General features: G+C 32.1%; 1 protein-coding gene across 3 annotated transcripts in view; it reads right to left on the bottom strand.

The window, feature by feature from the left end:
- Window positions 1-7,525: 7,525 nt before the first annotated feature.
- The window catches only part of LOC107848965 (acetylajmalan esterase), a 20,328-nt gene continuing 9,468 nt past the window's right edge, over window positions 7,526-18,385 (bottom strand). Inside the window, exons 6-7 of one of the 3 annotated variants that reach the window (XR_001668204.2) lie at window positions 8,638-8,784; window positions 7,526-7,810 (exon numbers count right to left, since the gene is read on the bottom strand). The gene's annotated coding sequence lies outside the window, so the exon portion shown is untranslated. Of the gene's footprint in view, window positions 7,811-8,637; window positions 8,785-13,761; window positions 14,071-14,840; window positions 15,547-18,385 lie in introns of those variants that run through there. The other 2 variants (XR_001668205.2, XR_007049279.1) reach the window with 2 other exon arrangements.

The following is an 18,385-nucleotide window of genomic DNA, read 5'->3' as shown; positions in this document are numbered from 1 at the left end:
GCTACAGATGAAACTTACCAAATTTTCGGCACTCATTGGCTCCCATTGACCCATGAGAGGGGCGGACATTGCTCCTTTTCCCTTTGCTCAACATATGCTCCTCAGGGATCTACAAAATCCAAACTGAAAATCAGCTACACATTTCCAACAAATTGAATTTGAATCAAGAATAGATAAGAAAAGGTCGATAAAAGGATACCGAGTAAAAGATCACCATAAAGGGCTTTTGCCATTATTGCACTTAGACACAGCTTATTCCTCTACCGGAGTCCCTTAAGGGAATCTTTCCACAGGGTTCTGAGATTAGCTATGCTGGAAACTCCTTTCTCAAGGGAGAAAACAACGACCTACCTCCGGGATTTCTAAAGCTCCACTATATCCAAGCAAACTTGAATACAGTCTCCATGACTTCAAGGATTAAACTAATCCTTCTTCTCCTAGAAATAACTCTATTATAAAGAGAAACTTCCAGTAACTCTAGCTAACTCTAACTGGAATAACAAGCTAACTCTAGCTTACATCTCGAAGCCAAGTAGTTCTATTATAATTACGTTGACTTTGACAGTCTTAATCAACCCCAACCACCCCATATTATAAGATCCGTTTTCTTAAAATGTATTAACCATGAAATAAGAAAAACTAATTGTGACGAAACAGGAGGTACAAAGTGAAAATCAAAGGGAAGATTCAGAATGTACTATGAGAAAAATATCATTGATAACAAACATTAGAGCAGTAAACATTGATTTTGTTTGGTCAAAAAATAAATAAAACCAAAAAGAAGCTGAGAGCTTGCTCTATTAATTGATAAAAATCCATTGTACCAATCTAGTACCTTGTATTATCAATTATCATACATGTCAAAACTTGTAGATGTGTTTGTTCATCTTACAGAAGTTTTAATGCATAATGCATTAGAATATCTTAAAATGGCAGCCTGGTACATGAACATGAAAAGTCTATGATGAGTTATTTGTTTTAAAATATCTTAAAGTGCATGCCATACTGGTCCATGAACTTCTAGAAGTATATATTCTAATGAAGTCTTTGTTGATTTCTAAGTTGCACGGACTCTTCACTTTCGATGCCTCACAAGTGTCGGATTCTCCAAAAATGCACTGCTTTTGGTGAACCCGCAAAGACATTTTGAAGAGTACAAGCAACATAGCTTAAGTCTTTACATTAGAATATCTGAAGATTCTAGGCTGGTTAACTTTATATTGTGTCGCCAGCTGACACCAATGACATTAAGTCACTAACATGTCTCCCAAATATGAACTTGTGAGTCCTTTCATTCTTTGGACAAAAATTATATGTGAAATTAAGACAATTGATGAACTATTTGTTTTAGAACACACAATCTATGTTGCTGGGGTCTTAAAAAATGCCAACGAATGTGTTGGATCCTACAAAAATAGTACATTTTTGGAGGATTCAACACTGGTGCGATTATATTTTTGGAGAGTCCAAGTTACATAGAACATAATATACAAGTTTCAGGCTCATCCAACGACATGGTAAGGCCAGCTTAAATTATTTAGATTTTGGACATCTTACTAAGCCAAGTTGTATTATATTACGTTGACTTTGAGAGTCTCAACATCAACTCCTGATCAAACAACATAAGATCTCTTTTCTTACAATGTGGTTTATAAAAAATGGAAAAAGAAAAAATAATTACGACGAAATAGGAGGAACAATAGAAACAACAATCTTCTCTCATATTTTAGATAGACAACAACAACAATAATATGTCCAGTGTAGTCCCGCAAAAGTGAGGTTTAGAAAGGGTAAAGTGTACGCAGTTCTTACCACTACCTCCCATAAAGTAGAAAGGTTGTTTCCGAGAAACCCTCGGCATTAATTTTTTCTTTCGAATGACATTTTAGATAGACACAGAGAGAGCTTAAATGTTAAAAGAGAAGATCAGAATGACGAGTAGATGAAAAGGGTTGGGAACAATGAGGTCTAAGGTTTTATTCCCAGCGAAGGCAAAAACACCAGAGCAAGAAACTAAGTACCCCGCTTTGTTTAGTCTCTTTTATCATGCAAGTCTACTAATTGATGAAGAAAACCTTATAAAATATGTTTTTGTTGTGTTGTTGTAGTAAAGTTTCGTTCTTGGTTCATTCTTTCCTATTATTCCTATTTCTTGCCCCTTCTTATCAATGAGCGTTCATTACTTCATTATTATTTTCGTAGGTTTCATATGTTGCTAATTTGGGTTTGTAAGCTCTTCATCAGTTTCATAAACAATTGTTGTCATCCAAGTTGACACTCTTTTAATTCTGTTAAGTTTGACTCAGATGTAGTTTCACAAAAAGAAACCAAACAGAAAATACAAAAATTAGCAAAACCCGAACAACAGATCCTTTTCTACTGATCAAGGCAAATACCAAATACCCTTCTTCGTGATTCAGCAAGAATCTAATTAAATTTCCTATTAAACGCTTCATCCGGAGTAAGCCAAGTACTAACAAGATCATAATTTCTGAGATTTCAGACAAATCCCCAAATCCAAAAAAAACTAAACAAAAAATCAGAGGCAGAGTTAGAGTTAAAAGGTATGGGCTTGACAGAATTTAGTAATTTCAGAGTGAATTTGTAATTGTCTTGAGAAAGGCATTTAATTGGCTGAATACATATAAAGGTCTCAACTATTCGACTTTTTTGAATAGACATCTCAATCGTTGAATACATATACAGGCCCCAATCGCTGACGTAACACTAACATAACGTAACATGTGTAATACACTCTCCAAATGGAGAGTGAGAAACCATAATTAATCAAAAAACCTAAATATAAAAAACTCCAACCAATGAAAAAAAAAACACACTAAAGAAATTAAAAAAAAAAAAATAACTCATCTTCTTCATTAATGGCTTCTTTAAAATTCATTCATATATAAGTTGAGTAAGAAATCATAATTAATCAAAAAATTAAACATAAAAAATCCCAACCAATAAAAAGAAATTACTTCTTTAACCTTTATTTTCTTTCCAAAATTGCAGTAACAGTTGAGATTATTCAAAAAACATTAAAAACTGTATAAATCATTTATGGACAATTATGATTCTTTTTTAAAAAGTAAATCAAAGTTTTCTTGGTTCCAAAAAAACCGAGCAAAAGTTTGAGTACTTTCCAAAAGCAAAAGTTGGAAAGACACAAATCTCAAATGACTGGAATTTTCCAGTGGCCTTCAATGGAGACAATAGCCTGAGCTGAGCTTTAAGTTTTCTCAATCTCCATATCGCGGCTACATTAACTGTTTGTGCTCAATCGAAGGGGAAGGTTTGGAAGAAAAGGACTGCTGGGGTGGATGTATTTTTTTTTTTTTTAATTTAAACATAATTATATTAAAAAATTATTTTTATAATTAGTTTAAGTTAAAATGTCACGTTTCATTATTTGATTTGCCACATCATTGTCGTGTGTATTACATGCATTTCATATTTTTTGCCACGTCAGATTGTGCTCAATTGACACGTTTTGTGATGGATTAAAGAATTTAATAGGTACATGGCTTAATTGAGGTGCATATATATTCCGTCCATTTAATATGTAAAAAATATAAATATGAAACTCAATAGTACAAAGGAATTAGAATTCATAACTCATAAATTAAAAATCATGAATTCGCCTATTTTGTTATGCCTTCAATAACAAGAAAATAGAAAATGTTCTTCACATAGCCGGAGGAGAATTCGAGATTTGGTTCAACTTTTAAAGCTCCTAAAATTGAACCCATTATGTTTTTAAGGTTATGAGTTCGTATCTATTATTAGTTACAATTTAGGTAGTCTTTCACACAAATTTATATTACGCACATAAAGTACTAAATTCAGATGAACGAAAACTGCATCTACACCTGCACATATCACTAATGAAGGGCCCCAGCTTAAAAAAGGAACAAGAAAAGAAAAGTAAGAGGAAAAAGAAAAAAAGAAATGTAAGAGGAAAAAGAAAAAAAGAAAAGAAAAAAAGAGTATCAATGTATTTTTTGCTATTTTTGTGTTGTATACTTAACATTCAACAATCAAATACAGAGAAAGGTAATTCTGGAATACAATGGAAATTTTATCATTTGAACAAGTATTATCATAGGAAAATAATATTAAGGAAAATGAGCATAGTATCTCAAACGTAATTTGCTCGGACTTTTTAAAAATGTCTATAGGGGCTTGTTGGATCCTTCAAATTAATATATTTTCGAAGGATTCAATACGGATGTGATAACATTTTTGGATAGTCCGAGCAATTTAATCTCAAGCCATAATGGTTAGTGTAGACACCTAATTGTTCCTCCCCAATATTAGGATCGATTTACGTGCACACACACAAAATCTATGGATAGAATGAAAAAACTAGAGAGAGTTCTTGAGGAGAGAGAATTAATTTCGTGGTAACACTCATGAGTAACCTCCACGGCGGACAAACTATTTATATTAATAATTTAGAGTATATACAATTACACATATTAATCAGGCTCCACAACTTAAAACCCAAAACTCAATTTATCCATTTTTTATAAAACCTTATCATACACCCTCACCCTTTTAATAATTTACCCACAAATATCTAAATAACAAACTCACAACAATATAACAACCCCTCTAACTAATTTTGACACCTCATATCCATACCCCACCCCTAGCACATACCCCTACTCCTACCCCCACCTATCCTATCCTACCCCACCCTCACACCCCATACCCCCATATACCGTAATTCACACAATTCACGCATACACACACCTCAATAGATACTCACAGCAACACACTGTAGTGGGGGGCTCTCCATTTTTTATTCAATATACACATCACCATACATATACACTTTTCTCTCACAGATTCAAGAGGGGCACAATACAATACATATACACAGTTCATACGCACACACATATATAATACACTACACCTCACTGAAAAGCTTGCTGAACAGAGAGAGAGGCAGAAGAAGACGGAGAAGGCAACAACATCACAATTCAAGAAGCTGTAGCAGCAGTTGAGCTCTTTTATTAGGACTGTAGGGGTTATTCTTTCGTGTCCTGGTGATGCAGTTTGAGCTGCAAAGGGTCTAGGCCCTTTGGATGATTTCAGCACGGATGATGATATAGAAGACGAGGACGAATTCGATAATGATGACTTTTAGTTTTTTGATTTTTGTATGCATTGTACTTTGAATTGAGACATTTTGTTGTATGAAACTATTATTGTAGTATTTTCATACTCACTTTAGTTGGACATTTTGTATGTCTTGTACACTTTTGAAAGTATTTACATTTAGTTTTTGGTTGTTATTGTTGTTGTATTTGATTTGATACTGTTGTATTGCATTGTTGTTGTTGCATGCTGTATTTGAATTTTGATTTTTATTTTTTTTTTAAATTTTTAAAAAAAATAATCACAAGTGGTCGTTTTATTGAATTTTTTTTGGCAGAAAACCTACCATGAGTGGTCGATTTTATAATTAATTAATTAATTAATTTGAAAAGCGATCACTTGTGATCAATTTTTTATTAAATTAATTAATCAATTTAATAAAATTATTTTTTCCAATTTTAATAAAATAATAATGAATTTTTAAAATATATATATATTTTTAAAAAAATCGACCACTTGTGGTCGGTTTTTAAAAAACTACCACAACTTTACCGATCACACATTTTGGTCGGTTTTGTGGTCGATTTTTGGGGAAAATTGACCACAAGTGATCGACTTTTGTGGTCTCGGTTTTTTCCTTTTCTTTAGTAGTGGATATTTTGACCATGACGCTTCTTGTAGTGTCAAATTTAATAGTCAGCTGCCTAAGACGGGTCACAAATGTACCCCCATATGCTCCTCGCAAGTGTACGTGTCTGGCATAAGCAGTACGATATTCCTCATATTCACGAATGAGGTCATCAACAATGAAATTAATAATTACTCTACGCGCAATAAAATCAGTCTTCTTTCAAGCTTTATAAGCTTCAAGATCTCTTCTATGTTGTGCAATGTTACCCTCATCTAGTTGACTTATAACATGATTATACCTTCAAAGGAATATTTCTCTTCCAGTACATATCATAGTTTATGACTCCAGATATCGTAATTGTCACCATTTAGTTTCTTACCTTTGTTCAAGTCTGTAATAATATTTTTTAATTTCATTTTTGTAAATGAGAGATAATCACGCAAGTAAATTTATCAATTACACATGCGACTTACGCATTGAACAAATCAATTCACATAAAGATTTAATATATAGTGTAAAATTGAATGAACGCGTAAGTTTCCAATCATCGTCTGCGAACTAAACATTTAATCAAAATTAGAAATTAATTTTTTGATGTGTATTTTAATAATTTTTATTTAAGTTCCAGTACATTTAAGTAAATAAATGAAACTCAGATAGTTCAAGTCGATAGTTCAAGTCTTTTTAAGATGTCACAGTGTTTCAGTTGCTAATTTTATTCTAATTTTGAATTAAAAGGCGTTGAACTAAAAAATTATGTTGAAATCACTGATTGAAAAATCTTAACTATTTTAGCAATCTCTTTCCATAATTTTTGGGCAAGAGATTAATTGACGTTTATCATGAGGTTTGACCAAGCCAACCTTTAGTCAATACAGAGCAAGAACAACAAATCATGTACCATAAAGCAGTGGGAGATTTGTTGAACTTGCAGTCGTACGAATCTGCCCTAAGTCTACTTTGAATTACTAGGAAACAAAATACTAATTCCACAAACCAAAAGTCTTGTATGTTTCTATATTTTGAGAAGAAAGGTGAAGTGGTTATTTGATCAGCGAAACTTGCCTTGAAGAGAAGACATCATTCTTCTTTTTAATAGAACGTGACAGTTACGTAGGAGGGAGTTAATAACTCCCCATAAAAACTGATAACTTACGTGACAGTTACGTAGGAGGGAGTTAATAACTCCCCATAAAAACTGATAACTTACGGTAGTTTTCTAGTAACCTCTTTTAAGTCTATCTCTTCTAAACGGATCAGATCAGTTAGCATGGGCAACCTGCCCAAACTAAATATCCAACACCCCTTATGGGCTCAAAGTTGACCTTTTGATCCCCAAATAAAAATATAGCAATATGAGTGTCTAGCTTATGTATATTTCATATTTGACTAGATAGGGATCACTCAAAGGCATTAAGGAAGGGCAAATAGTAATTTGATACTTCGTGTTTTGGGTTTAAGACAAGTTGTGATTTTCTAGACTCTAGGCAAAAAAAAAAAAATCCATTTCTCAAATTTGTGAAGAATCTCTATCAAAAATTGTTTGTAGCCTCTTGTCATCTTATTTGAAACTCTAGTTTCCTTCTATCCTGTTAAAAAATTATAGTTCGGCGTAATAGAGTTTTCGCTTTGTCTAAATCTGAAAAAAAAAAATTGAATTATAAAGTTCTATTATACGCAATCTTAACTTATATTTTTATGAGAGGTTATTTGCATCTTATTCTCGGGCTAAATTTCTCACCTAGGATCTAGATTTTGACAGGGTGAGGGGCTGAATTCGGACATTTGCCATTTACAAATGCTGCACAATCTTTTGTTGGTCAATCAGTAGAAAAGAAGCTACAAGTACGAGTACCACAACGGTTAAATCTCTGAAGTAAAATACAAATACATAGAAGAAAATTGGAGAAGTAAAAGAAAAAATGACAGAAGAAATCAATCAAATAATTCCCAACTTGTGGTGGCAGGGGGTGGATCAAAAGTTTCCCACTTCGTGGTGATTATAACTGGTTTTATTTTAGCATTGGCAACTTTGAGCAAATCAAGGGCTTCCACACATTTTTGCACTCTTTCACCCTGCAAGGACAAAAGTCATTACTTGCCAAAAGCTCTATAATCAGGTGGAAAAATCACAGAAGACATGGATGTAAGGAAAACTTAGGGTAACATTGGGCCCGTTTGATCATGAAATTTTTTCACTTTTTTTTTGGAATCTTTTTTACTTTATCTCATATACAATTCTAAAGTGATGTATGATCATGAGAATTTTAAATACAACTTGAAACTATATTTGAAAAATTAAAAAATATAAAAAAATTATTTTTACTTTTTTTCATCTTCCTTTTCTCACAAAAATTTAAAAATAACTCCAATTATATTCATGGACAAACACAACTCCAACTTCAAAAATTTTGATTTTCATGACCAAACACCCATAAAAAGCATTTTGTTTAAATTGTAACAATTTAGCTAAGTTTGGTAACCTCTATCTAATTAAAAGTGCTCATGACACTTTGAACTCCTCTATGTTTGATCTTAATATCTATGAAAGATGTCGTTCTTAGCCAAATACTTTTTCTCGGTTCATCTTTACTTCTCTATATTATTAAAAATAAATGTCTAGTAATACTTATTCAGCTTGAATAATCAATGGATAATTTATCCATTTGTATCCACTTTACCATTAGTTATTAACTATAGTCAACTACCCAACAAATTTTTTAAAGCATTGAATTTATCATATTTTTTCTTATTATTTTGTTTCTTAAGATCGTGTTAACTCAATAGTAGGCAAGTAAAGATGGAAAGAAAAAATATTATTGGTGCATTAAATTTTCAAACAATGAGCTTATGAAAGAAAATAAAATTGATTCAAGATTTTTTGAAAATATGAGAATAGGTACCTGCAAATTCTTCTGGGCACAAGCATCGCCTTTTACAGGGATGTTATCCAACTTGACAGCTTGTCTCATTAACATCTCAATCAAAGTGGTGATTTGTAATTCTGCTACTTTTTTCCCATTTCCAATGGACTTTTCAATTGCAGATACCTAGAAAGATTTATAATTTATTATTTCCTCCGTTTCATAATAAATGAATTGTTGGATTTTCACACACAAAGAAAAAAATATTAAAGACATAAATTTAACATAACTTTTTATTTTTACCCCAATAAAAAGAAAAAGCTGACCTTGTAATACCTTTTTAAAAATTAATTGATTGTCAAATCATAGGATAAATTTAGAAAATAATTTAATGATTCACTTATTTTGAAACATCAATAAATACCTCAACAATTCACTTATTCTGAAACGGAGGGATTACTATCAAGATAGAGTACACTTATTTAATTTGTTATGTTTTTGGTGCATATTATAGGCATGCTTTAGTTGAACTAGAAGAATAATATGAAGGGTATTAATAGTCATTTGCTTGTAGGAGTGGATATCGACAAAAACTTGAAAGATTGTGTATTGATTTCGTATGTTTTTCTTCTATTTTTTATGACTAGGTCGCAAAATTGATGTTGCGTCTTTTTCATATTTTTCTTTTTAGATTTTTCTTTATTTTGTTTGTTATAGTTTCTCCTTGTAATCTCTTTTGGTCCAAAGTAGTAACTTTTAACTTTGTTTAGTATATTTATTTTTTTTTCTCTCTTTTTTATTTGTCCTTTTACTTGATGTAAGAGTGATATGTTGCTTTATTTTATTTTTTTCATATGTTATCCCTATGATCTATTTCTATTTAATATTTTTTTTTATGAATTTTTAATTTTTATCACTTTATAATTTCTTTTGATTTAAAATTGTAATTTAGGACTTTATTGAACATAATTACTTTTTGGGGTTCTTTACTTCCTGAAAATGTATAAATGTAATGTTTCTTCTAGAATTTTCATTTACAAAACATTCCTTATAAGCTTTAAGTAACACTAGAATCTACGTAAGGCCTTGAGTCTTTTGATTTTTTCTTTTTTTAATGATCTTTGGCTATTAATTTTTCTATTTTTTGATAATTTTCTCTTACTCCTTTAAATTTTATTGTAGAATAATAAATATGACAATTAATCATTCAGTAATATTCTTTAATATAAAACTTTATGATTAATTAAATATGCGTGACATCATTTAATAAAGTTCAATCTATTTTATGATTAATGAGAAGATTTCCAATATAAGAGTTATATTTAATTAAGACTAAACTTAAAAAAAAAAAAATTAGTACCTATCAAATAACACCACATTTCCTCTACATATATAAAGGATTTATGTTGTAGAAACTAATAGTTAGTTGAGAAAATTCAAGGAAAAGTATCTTTTTAAGTCTTGAATGAAGGATTGCTGACATTGACCAACTTAAAGGGTCAAACATCATTAGGAAACTTGATTAAGTTAATTGATTAATATTTTCAAAACTTTCTAATCTTTTCAAAAATACAAATCAACCCAACCCACACCCCTCTTCAATCCAAATCAACCACACTCCCTCTCTCGACAGTTTCTCTCAACTCTCTCCCAACCAACAGTTCTGCAAAAAAATTTCTCCCTTCAACCTCCGGCGACAAATAGTCGGGCGAGTTCCTTTTTGACTTTCAACCGTTAATCGACGTGAAGACTTCTCCAGCGACAACAACTTCGAATTCTTCGTCGTCCCATTTCTTTTTTCACAAGTAAAAAATTATGAAGAAACAAAGGAACTTGAGTCAACTACTCTTCTAGTATTGAAATATGGACTGAATAAAACCCTAATTTCTGGCATTTCTTCTTCTTGTTGTCGTAATTTGTTGGTGATTTTTTATCACAGTTGATGTTCTTAGTATGTGTGTGTGTGTGATGTGTTGGTGTTGCTGGGTTGATTTGTTGTTTGTCTTGGTAAAAATGGTGTTCCAACAGATGAAACATCTGATGTAATAGATGAAACATCTGATGTGAAGACTTCTCCGGTGACAACAACTTTGAGTTCTTCGTCGTCCCATTTCTTTTTTCACAGGTAAAAAATATGAAGAAACAGAGGAACTTGAGCCAACTACTCTTCTAGTATTGAAATGTGGACTAAATAAAACCCTAATTTCTGGCGTTTCTTTTTTATTTTGCAACAGATTAGTGATCTGTTTTTATTCTTTCCAACGGTTTACTCATCCGTTGCAACAGGTCGGTTATATGTTGCAACAGATAACATACCTGATGCAACAGATTAGTGATCTATTTTTATGGTTTCCAATGGATTACTCATCCGTTGCAACAAGTTGGTTATATGTTGCAACAGATAAACTACCTGGTGCAACAGATTAGCGATCTATTTTTTATTCTTTCCAACGGTTTACTCATTCGTTGCAACAGGTCGGTTATATGTTACAACAGATAGCATACCTAGTGCAACATATTAGTGATCTGTTTTTATGGTTTCCAATGGATTACTCATCCGTTGTAACGGGTCGTTAAATGTTGCATCAGATAAAATACCATGTGCAACAGATTAGTGATCTGTTTTTATTATTTTCATGAATTACTTATCCGTTGCAACGGGTCAGTTATATGTTGCATCAGATAAAATACCAGGTGCAACAGATTAGTGATTTATTTTTATGGTTTTCAAGAATTACTCATCCGTTGCAAAAGGTCAGTTATATGTTGCAACAGATAACATACCTGGTGCAACAGATTAGTGGTCTGTTGGAACTATTATATTATTGTTATGCATTAATCAATTATAATTTATGTTATGTTCCTGTTAATTTAAGATAATATGACTCCCAAAAGAAAAGAAATCGAATGAAGTCCAAGTAAAGAAACAAGTGCAGTAGCTCGGCTACATCCACCATTCTATCAGCTTGCTTTATAAGAGTTATCTCAATCAGGAGCATAAGATAATGAACATGGGGAGGAGGAATCTTTCAAAAGATATGATCCAAACGCTAATAGCCCTTCCCCGAAGAGTTGGTCAAAACCTTCAGCATTGATCGTTATCTTGTGAGAATGCAGTACGATGGTACCACAGATTTAATGGGTGATCTCATGGTTAAGTCAGTCATGAGAAAATCTTTCGACACCTTCAGAAAAATACTTCGAGAACAAAAATTGGATTCTTATTTCACGAAAAACTGTTTTGGGCAATATCTTGATTTGCCGGAGGATAACAATGCTCGTTTCCAGATGAAAATGGTATATGATCTTCTCAAGCGCAGGTTTATTTATGAAAACAAAGATAAGATGGATGAGGTGTGGATAAATTACTGTGGCATGCCTATTTGTTTTGGTTGGAAGGAGTTTGCCATAGTTACCGGACTAAAATGTTATCCTCCTTTTCCTTCTCAAGTTATACCTACTCTGACCCAAAAAAAGCACCCCGCACACCCAAAAAAAGCACAGGAAAGTCGAGTGATCGTGATGACCTGGTATCCATTATTAGTCCAAGCTTCAAAAACAAAAATCTGATAGAAGCGTTGAAAGGTAAAGGACTTTCAAAGAAGCACAAGCAATCATTGTGCTTGGTTGTGTTTGTACATAATGTTTTTTAGGCGAGAGACGTTAACAACAACATAAGCCTCGATTTAATAAATTTCTCCAAGAATCTTGAGACATTTAACATCTATCCTTGGGGTTATGAAAGCTTCAAAATGACTGTCGAATATTTGTTGTCTCCGTTAACGCCAAAAACAGTCAACTTATATGGCTTTCCATGGACCTTCATGGTAAATATTTTTTTTATCATGATATGATTCATTATTTTTTTATTCAATAATGCTTTTGATTTATTAGCATTATGTTATAGGCTTGGACATTTGAAGTCATTCCTTATTTGAGACAACAAGTGAACTACCAGAAAGAAGTTTCTTGTCCAAGAATTTTGAGATGGTTGTCGGCCAAAACCGATAAAAGTGCAAAATTTCTTAATCTTTTCAATCCTCTCAAGAAAGCAGTAAGTCCAATTCTATTCAAGTTTTTGTTTTAATTAATGATTAAATGATTTCATCATCATTCTTAATATATGTACCGATTTATTTTAGATTGTCCATCTGTGTCTTGTTCCGACCAACCCAGAGTTGAAGATGTCATTTTTTCTTACTTTACGGTCTGTGCAAACTTTATCGGACCCTAAGATCGTTGATGGAACAAAAATAGAATTGTTTGGAGCAACAACCATCACAAGAAAAATAATTTTGGAGGGTAGGGCTAATGATGCTCCTCTTACAGTTTTTAAAACAAGAAGCCATTATGATTATGATCATAATGGTTGTACAGATTTTTCTCCAGATTTTTCCACATCTAGCAAATGTTCTGCATGCAAATGTCAAGACTGCAAGGCGAAACACGATGGAGTGATTAATGGTATTAATGCACTAATTGCTTCTGTAAAGAAAATGACATCTAAGAGGGGTGTCATTCCATCAAAGAGGATTTCATATCTAGACATGCCACTAGAGATCAAGGCGGCTAAGAGGAGAAGGAAAGACACTTCCAAGGCATCATCAAGCATAAAAAAAAAAGCAAGATTGCAACGCTTTTGTCTTTGTCTTGCACCGATGTTCAGTGTGTAAGGGCCACAGGAGAGCAGCATGAGCTGAAGAGGGTGAATGTACATCATCTGTTCCAAAAAACAAACAGGCACATATCTGTTTCAATAGATGATAAATCTACTGAAAATTATCAAACAGATATATACATCTGTTCCAGCTGTTGTCTAACCTGTTGCATCAGATTCGTTCTTTGTTTCAACAAATGAGTCTTATGTTGCAACAGATGGGTCATCTGTTCAAAATTATCGTACTGCTCTGATTTACCTGTTCGAATTTGTCCCAAAAGATAATCCATCTGATGCAACATAAGACTCATCTGTTGCAACAGATAGACAATCTGTTGTATATCTCTACTTATCATTAACAATTCTGGCTTTCTAGGTGGATGTCACGATCAATGATTATCCTCTGGTCATAACACGGTACTTAGAGACATAAGTGATCTCAAGCTAACCTATGGCCTGGCATGACACTTAGAATACAGTATAAAAGTGAATGACACTGTGCGGAAGCTTAAGTTAGAATGATTTATGAATAATCAAAACCAAATGTTAGTATTTAAAACAAAACAAAAATCAGTCAACATAACAAAAAACTAAACATCTATTGTCTGTCTGAAAGCTTCTACTAAGACAAGTTGTTGGGACAAGCCCCCAGCTAACTCTAATTGTTTGAAACTAACTCTAATTGTTTGAAACTAACATGTAGATAAAAATGAAATATCGATACTAGTCCTCAAATGATGAGGACTCACCAAAACACAACTGCTGAAGTGATGTTGAATCAAGCTAACCGCGATCAGGATGTTAAACGTCCGAACCTATATTATAAGACAATATAGCACAAAGGAAAGTATGTGATCAATAATTTGAATGTACTGAGCATGTGGGATACGCACAACATTGTATGAACTGAATATGCTAAAGATGACATGACGAGCGAAAAAATGGAGTTGAAATATATAAACTAATGCAATGACCAAGTAATAAACATGCAATTGTAAAATAGGATACAAAGACTGATTACAAGATCATGCAAGGTCTAAGTCTGAACTGTGTGAGGTTTTTGTAACCGACATAAACCATGTGAGCAACATGAAATTCAACCTGTAACACAAGTTGGGTGGGTGTTCTATACCTTGCCAAGAGTACGAATCATGATTAACATGAATTCAATCATGAGCCCATCAAGGGCAAGGGAGACACTTTCAATTGGTGAGGATCCCTTTAACCTACGGTGGCACATAGTTTGGGGCTTGATGTTGGTTTTTAGCTTTGAAATTGGAGAAATAATAGAGAAAAAGTTGGAGAAAAATAAAATACGGCAATAGTATTGTCAAAGGAAATTATTTTATTAATAACTTAAAACATGTATTTATAGCTAAATTTCTAACTACACTCCAATTTAAATTGGGATAACTAATTCTTATTCAAATAATAAAGGGACAAGTAATTCCTAAGTCACATAGGACTCTAATAATTAAAAACTACTAAAAATATCTATTCCTACTTTATTTCTGAGACATATTTTCAACAATCCTCCTTGGATCAGAAATTGTCTCGACTTCGGGTGAATTTGACCTCTTGAATAAATCTGTCAATTCATCTTTGTTCTTGCATGGCTTATGTGCATTGTCTATTGGATTAAATATGCAAATTTTGTCTCTCATGTCAACTTGTAAAATCTCATGATTAGTAGAATCAAATATTCGATAATAGTTATCTCCAAACAATAGTTTAAATCCTTCTTCCATTAGCTGGCCAACACTTAACAAACTTTTGTCAATATCGGGCACGTAAAGGATATTTGAAATTATTTTTGTACCTGAAACTGTTTTGATTGCAACATTCCCTTTTTCTTCTGCAGGAATATAGTCACCATTCCCAATTCTGATTGTCTTATTTTTCAAGGCAAAAATTTTTTAAAAAGAGTTTTGTCATATGTCATGTGGTTTGTACAAACCACTATCAATCATCCAAAAATCAAATTTTTATGTTGAAGAATATGTTGCCACAAATAAGTGATGTTCTTCTTCTTTGGTGACTTGGGCATCTGCTTCATATTTTTTAGATTTCTTTTTGCAAATCACGGCTTCATGACCAAATTGATTACAAATCTTGCATTGTGCATCTGATCTCTTCCAATATTTAAATGGAGGATGACCTATTTTTCCACAGTGCTGGCAAGGTGGGTAATTTTTTCTTAAATTATTACCCTTGCTTTGAGTCTTGTGGTTGGCTGCCAAAGCTCCTTCAACCATACCATCCTGCCTCATAAGCCTCCTTTGCTCTTGCACCTGCAACGTATTTAACAATTCTGTCAAGGTAATCTTGGATAGATCTTTTGTGTTTTTCAAGGTAGTTATTGATACTTCGTATCTTTCAGGCACAGTAACAAGAATTTTTTCAACAATTCTCGAATCTTTAAATTTTGTGCCAAGAAATCTTACCTTGTTAACAATGCCAAAAAGACGGTCTGAGTACTCTTTGACGGTCTCAGATTCCTTCATCTTTTGCAATTCGAATTCCCTTATTAGATTCAACACCTTTATGCCTCGTATTCTTTCATCTCCTGTATATTCTTCCTTCAAATAATCTCAAATTTCTTTTGTTGATTTAAAGACCATAATTCTCGTGAAAATTGTTGGAGAAACACTAGCAAACAAAATCGTTTTTGATTTTCTTTTCCTTTTGACCTTTGATCTTAGCTATCGTAGGATTATCGGGCAGCGGAAGAACCCATAATCCTCGTCCACGGCCTCCCATAGATCTAAGGCCTCAAGATAAGTCTCCATTCTTACAGCCCAAAGATGGTAATTCTCACCATCAAAGACAGGAGGAGCTATTTGAGAAAAGTTATTTTCAGAATTCATCTATCACAGATCCCTCAAGAAATTGGTGCTCTGATACCAATTATTGGTTTTTAGCTTTGAAATTGGAGAAATAACAGAGAAAGAGTTGGAGAAAAATAAAATACGGCAATAGTATTGTCAAAGGAAATTATTTTATTAATAACTCAAAACATGTATGTAGAGCTAAATTTCTAACTACAATCCAATTTAAATTAGGATAGCTAATTCCTATTCAAATAATAAAGGGACAACTAATTCACTAATTCCTAAGTCACATAGCACTCTAATAATTAAAAACTACTAAAAATATCTATTCCTACTTTATTTCTGAGACATATTTTCAACACTTGGGTTATCTGAATCAGTGTCCTTTCGGTGCTAAGTACTACTCTCAAATGAAAGTAAATTGATATACTGAAATGCTCAACAACATGACGTTTTGAAACTGAAGATAAGTTTTATCTGAAAGAATTCTAAATCATGAAAACTAAAAGAATAAGTATTACACTGACAATGCATGGTACCTATATTGCTTGGACTCTTCAAAAGTGTCAATGGGTGAGTGCCGAATTCTTCAAAAGTAGTGTATTTTTGGAGAATCCAACACGGATGCGGCATCAAAAGTGAAGAGTCCGTGCATAATACCCTAGATCATCGAGTGCTCATAACCCGCTATCTCAGACGAGTACAACTACTAATGGCAATTCCATGAACTAAACGTAATAAGGAATTTCACAACTCAAGTCCAAAAAAAAATGGGGCGACGTTAATGCTCCAACAGTGTTGGGTGAATGTCGGATCTTTTGGAGAACCCTTGATATCATATCTTACGTAAATTATTACAATTTATAATTTTGGAAGAAAGATAAGGGATGGTCGAAATATATACGGAAGTGTTAGCATCTTGAAAGGCACTATAGAATATATGAGTTTTGCTGGAAAGGCTAACATTTCTGAAGATGTTTATATATCATGACCAGTGACATCCTAATTGGTCCTGCCATTGGAGGTAATTTTGTGCAATATCTATTTCAATATCAATGGGGGTTCTACCATAAGTATGTCGATATGCTAATATTTTTATTATTTTTAATATTTGAGATAAGAGTTGAGATAAATGACAATCTTAATAAGTCAAAAATGTATTTGAACGAAGCAAATGATACTTTTGTTGTGGTTATTTCCCAAAGTAATTGTTTTGGTCATTGTGATTGACTGGGTGATAAGACTTTATGTGAATAAAACAGAAAAAAAAAAAGAGAAGGGAAAAGACAGAAATGACACTTCATATCAAACAAATTTCACGAAAATAATCATGGAATTTAAATTCCACTTTCTAGTCATTTCAATTTAATGCCTTGTTTTATACAGTTTTTAGACACCTTCTATACAGATTCTATACATTATCAAATACATATACATATTCTATATAAAAATTATATAATTTTGATACACGATTTATACAATAATTATACAATTGTTTTTATACATTTTATACAACTATGCGCTTTCTATACAATTTCTATACATTATCTTATACATATACATATTCTATACAAAAAATATATAATTTTGATACATAATTTATACAATAATTATACAACTTTTTTACACATTTTATACAACAGTTATATAATTTTTATACGCATTCTATACAATTTTTTGTATATATTTTATACATATACATATTTGATAGAACTATACAATTTCTATACATATATCTTATATAATACATATTCTATATTACAATTATACCGTTTTTATACAATTATATTTAATTATTATTTTTAAATAATAAAAAAACCAGAATATTAATTATTAGTTTTAAACAACAACAAAAAAAAAAGAATATTTTTCAGTTAAAAAATTTATAGCAAAAAAAAACTAAGTAAAGAGCCGAATGACCCAAGTTGGAAAGACTGAAAATGGCCAAATGGCTCAACGACCATAAAATGGAAATTATTTTGCCGACCGGACACCTAATGTCCATATGCCCAAACTTGGGCTATTAATTTTAAAATGGGTCATAGGGTGTCTTTTTTCCTAACAAAAATTATAGCTTACACCTAAGTCAACGGAGGAGAAGAATTTATTTATGGGAAAATTTCAGAAATAGTAATTATAGAGCCTTAATTATAACTTTTATAGCAACAGTTTCATAATTACGAAAAATAACAAATTGTATTTTGTATTTAAGTAAATTGTTGTTATACAAATACATATACAACAAGATTTATTGTCTTGTTTTACTCAAATTAGTTGAGTTAAATAAGGAATAAGTATC

Source organism: Capsicum annuum, unplaced genomic scaffold (genome assembly GCF_002878395.1).
Source record: "Capsicum annuum cultivar UCD-10X-F1 unplaced genomic scaffold, UCD10Xv1.1 ctg2352, whole genome shotgun sequence".
Taxonomy (NCBI): Eukaryota; Viridiplantae; Streptophyta; class Magnoliopsida; order Solanales; family Solanaceae; genus Capsicum; species Capsicum annuum.
This window is presented reverse-complemented; position numbering and strand designations above follow the sequence as displayed.